The sequence below is a fragment of the Arvicola amphibius genome, chromosome 2, assembly GCF_903992535.2.
Source record: "Arvicola amphibius chromosome 2, mArvAmp1.2, whole genome shotgun sequence".
Taxonomy (NCBI): Eukaryota; Metazoa; Chordata; class Mammalia; order Rodentia; family Cricetidae; genus Arvicola; species Arvicola amphibius.
Genome location: NC_052048.2, coordinates 44,525,406 through 44,530,352, shown reverse-complemented (window position 1 = coordinate 44,530,352; position 4,947 = coordinate 44,525,406). Strand labels below are relative to the sequence as shown.

The 4,947-nt window shown below is 39.6% G+C and overlaps 1 pseudogene; it reads left to right on the top strand.

Annotated features, from left to right (window-relative positions):
• Positions 1-530: 530 nt before the first annotated feature.
• LOC119808270 lies at positions 531-1,226 on the top strand (annotated as a pseudogene).
• The last annotated feature ends 3,721 nt before the right edge of the window (positions 1,227-4,947 follow it).

The window sequence follows — 4,947 nt, the reverse complement described above, 5'->3', positions numbered from 1 at the left end:
TTGGCTTACATATAATTGACTCAATTATTAGCCAAAAGGTCCTGAGAGGAATCTCTAAACAACCCAGAATGAGTATTGGTTGCTTTCTCCAAACTTGACAGTAAGGCCTCATTGCTGAAGACAACAGCTACAAAGCTCATTAAATATAGGGAAATTAAGCTGGTGTCTAGTTAGAGCTCTACAAAGACACTCCTGTGTATTTGTGTCATTGGTACAGGAAGGTACTTTGCATGATACCAAAAAAAAAGTAAAGAAAAAAGAAACGTAAACACTAGGGCACAAAGCTTGTGTGAAGTGTTAAGGCCCACTCCGCAATATGGAACTCATGACTGAGACTACTTGGATGACAAAGAATCAGAGACTAGATATCCAGGAATTGAGGGTAAAAACCAAATACTATTGTTATTATTATTTTTTTGAAGTAGCGATGACAGCAGTAGAAGAGGAAGATAGCGACCACCTTACCTGTTTATGGAGTGCGATCTGCATCAGCTTTGGGGCTGAAGGCTCTAATCTCAGACTGAGAAAATAAAGAAATCTTCGCTGGGCCAACAACATGGCTGTGCAGTTAGATGGGGTGGTGGTTCTAAGAGGAGACTGCGTAACAACTACTTTATCCTACATTGCCAAGTAAGCAACTGACTGACAAGAAAAACAAGGTAACTCATTCCAGAGCAACTACTGGATCCTAAATTGCCTAGCAGGCATTGACTGACAAGCTGGCATCTATCCATGACTGTATCTTCTGCTGCACTCAGGTTCAAAGCTGATACCCAAGCAGTAGTTGATACTGTCACTTATCAGCTTGATTTCCACAGTATTGAACTGAATGAACCTCCATTAGTACATATAGCCACCAGTCTCTTTAGGGAGCTGTGCCACCAGTACAGAAGATCTGATGGCAAAAATCACCATTGCAGTCTTGCACACTCAAGGAGGGCCATTGTACTTATTTCCAATGGGGGATATGATGGTAATTCAGTCCTTTGCTATTGAAGGATCCAGGAGCTCTTAGTCTATGCCTGTGGTGATGCTGTCGGAAATGCACGACCAAAAACAAATGTCTGAAATTCACTGCCGATACTCTTGCTTTGGCTATGGAATAGAATGGGTACAGAGGTAGGGTGATCCCCTTGGCAGCCATTCCAGAATCAGATGTAGAGCAGCACGCACATTTGTGAGACCAGATACCCAAATTTATCATTGCCAGTTTACCAACTCCCTGAATCTCAGCATTATAGTGTATAATAAAAGATACTTATACTAATATAAAAGTTAATAAACCATTTGTCAAAAGGGAAAAAGTAGCAATAAAATGATTCCATTGACATTGTGTTATACTCATACATCAGTGCCTTGCTCAGCTATGATTAGAGAAGCTCCCTCCTGCAGCATATGGCAACATATACAGAGACCCAGGCATCATATAGATCATGAGATCTTGGAACACTAAGTCTTAAATGTGATGTCTCTATCAAATACCATCCCTCGGGGCTCAGGGAACCCCAGGGAAGAAGAGACAAATAGTTTAAGAGCCAGAGTTTAAGAGTCCAAGACAAAAAGCCCTCTAAATCAACATAAGCAAAGCTTGTATGGAATAACGGAGCCCAAGGCAGCATTTACAGAGCCAGCATAGGCCTACACCAGGTCCTCTGCATGTATATGATGGCTTCCAGTTAAGTGATTTTATTAGGTTTGCTAGAGTATGAAAGAGTGATTCTCTGATTCTTATGCCTTCTCTTGGGCTCATTCCCTTCTGCTTGCTTCTTCAAACCCAATGTAATAGTTTTTATATTAGTATATTTTATTTTGTTATATTTTTACTATTATCCCTTTAAAACAAAGAATTGTTTCTATTACTGACTTCTGCTGGTATGAATAACACCACTATTTTCTGCAGTGTTAGAAGAAATGAAATGGAAACATCGCTGATATTCCTGAGATAGATTTGTAAATCTGAATGTGTCTTATGAATGTGAAGGCTAAAGGGACATCCATTAATTCATAATAGTTTGCCTCTCAGAATAAAATAAGTTTTGCTTGTAACTTGGTCAGCTACCATGTCAAGCTTGTACTTTTTTATTGCTTTATTGAGATTTTTCCCACTCCTCTTTCTTCCTCCCTTTCCACCATCCCCTATGCCCCAATGCTCCCAATTTCCTAAAGAGAACTTGTTTTTTCCTCCTTCTTAGATAGATCTATGTATGTCTCTCTTAGGGTCTTGTTTGTTGTCTTGTTTCTCTGGGGTTATGGATTGTAGGCTGTTTATCCATTGCTAATATCCACTTATGAATAAGTACATATCATATTTGTCTTTCTCAATCTGGGTTACCTTACTCAGTATGGTTTTGTACTAGTTCTGTCCATTAATTTTTACCACTGAGTAGTACTTCATTGGGTAAATGTTCCACATTTTCCTTATTCATTCTATGGTTGAAGGGCATCCAGATTGTTTTCAAGTTCTGGTTATTATGAATAACACTTCTATGAACATAGTTTAGCAAATGTCTTTGTGGTATGATTGAGCATCCTTTGGGTATATGCCTAAAAAGTGGTATTGCTTGGTCTTGAAGTAGACTAATTACTAATTTTCTCAGAATCTGCCATACTGATTTTCAACATGGTTATACAAGTTTGCACTTTCACCAGCAATGGAGGCTTGTTCCCCTTACTCCACATCCTCTCCAGCATAAGCTGTCATCAGTGTTTTTGTTCTTGGCCATTCTGACATTCTTGAATCTCTGAGTTATTTTAATTTGCATTTCTCTGATAGCTAAAAATGTTGAGCAATTCCTTCAGTGTCTTTGACCATTTAAGATTCCCCTGTTGGAAGTTCTCTATTTAGGTCTGTACCCTTTTTTTATTGTATTATTTGTTTGTTAAATGTCTAGTTTCTTGAGATCTTTGTATAGTTTGGCGGTTAGTCATTTGTCAGATATGGGGTTGATGAATATCTTTTCCAATTCTGTAGGCTGCCATTTGTCTTGTTGACTGTGTCCTTTGCTTCCCAGAAACTTCTTAGTATTAGGAGGTACTGTTTATTAATTGTTGTGCTCCGTGTGTGTGCTTGGGGTTAAATTTAGGAAATAGTCTCCTGTGCCAATGTGTTCAAGGTTACTTCCCACATTCACTTCTAAGAGGTTCAGTTTTTATGTTGAGGTCTTTGATCCATTTGGACTTGAGTTTTTTTTTTTTCTCATTTTTTTATTAAAGATTTCCATCTCCTCCCCTCCTCCTCCCCCTTCCCTCCCCTCCCTTCCACCCATACCCCCACTCCCTCCCTCTCCAAGTCAAAGAGCTATCAGGGTTCCCTTCACTATGTTAAGTCCAAGGTCCTCCCAACTCCCCCTAAGTCCAGGAAGGTGAGCAAGCAAACTGACAAGGCTCACAGTGAGCCCGTCCGTGCTGTAGAGTTCAAGCTCATTGCCGTTGTCCTTGGTTTCTCAGTCGTCCTCCACCGTCAGCCACATTCTGAGAGTCCGGTTTGGTCCCCTGTTCCATCAGTCCCATTCCAACTGGACTTGGTGGTCTCCTGTTAGATCTGTCCCACCGTCTCATTGGGTGAACGTACCCCTCACGGTCCTGACTTCCTTGCTCATGATCTCCCTCCTTTTGCTCCTCATCAGGACCTTGGGAGCTCAGTCCGGTGCTCCTATGTGGGGCTCTGTCATTTTCTCCATCCAACGCCAGGTGAAGGTTCTATGGTGATATGCAAGATATTTATGAGTATGGCAATAGGATCTGGACATTTCTGGCACCCTATCCTCAACTGCCCAAGGAACTAGCTGGGGGTGTCTTCCTGGACACCTGGGAACCCCTCTAGTTTTGCGCATGGTAATAGATATAAATCTATTCGCATTCTTTTACATGTTGGCATCCATTTATGCTAGCACAATTTGGTGAAGATGCTTTCTATTTTCCGTTTTATAATTTTAGCTTATTTGTCAAAATCAGGTGTTCATAGGTGTACGGATTGATATCCAGGTCTTTGATTCAATTCCATTGGTCCTCCTATCTGTTTTTATTTTCATACCAAGTTATTTTCGCTACTGTAGCTCTATAGTAGAGTTTGAAGTCAGGGATAGTGATAACTCCTTAAGTTCCTTTATTGTTTAGAACTGCTTAAGCTATTTTGAGTTCTTTGTTTTTCCATATGAAGTTGAGTAGTGTTCTTTTGAGGTCCATGAAGAATTTTGCTTGGATTTTGATGGGTATTGAAACTGTAGATTACTTTTGGTAAGTTTGCCATTTTTACCATGTTACTCCTACTTATCCAAGAGCATGGAAGACATTTTTATTTTCTGATATCATCTTAAATTTCTCTCTTAAAGACAAAGTTCTTTTCATACAGGTCTTTTACTTGTTTAGTTAGAGTTATCCCAAGATATCTAATGTATTTGTGGTTATTGTGAAGGGTGATGCTTCTCTGATTTCTTTCTCGTCCCATTTATCATCTGTATATAAGAGGGCTACTGATTTTTTTAGTTAATCTTGTATCCTGCCATGTTAATGAAAGTGTTTAGCAGCTGTAGGAGTTTTCTAGTAGAACGTGGTCACATATGTATGCTATCATATCATCAGCAAATAGTGAAAGTTTGACTCCTTCTTTTCCAATTGTATCCCCTTGATCTTATTTGTTGTTGTTGTCATCTAATTACTCTGATTAGTAAGCCTGTATTTCTTAAGGGCCGCAATGAAATGGCAATTAAGAAGAATCAGACGGCTACATTGATACATTTGCTAAGAGTAATATGTACCCTTAAGGAGAGCATTTTACCTAGGAGAGTGATACATGCTCTTGGAAGGCATTTTTTTCTCACTCATGAAGCGTAAGTTTTAGCATAGCAAACCAGCAGGATATCCTGTGTGTGGCATCCTACTCATATCGATATTCAACACTTCCATTGAAACCTGAGTGGGCCTCCAAATAGTACTCCTATCTGAGCT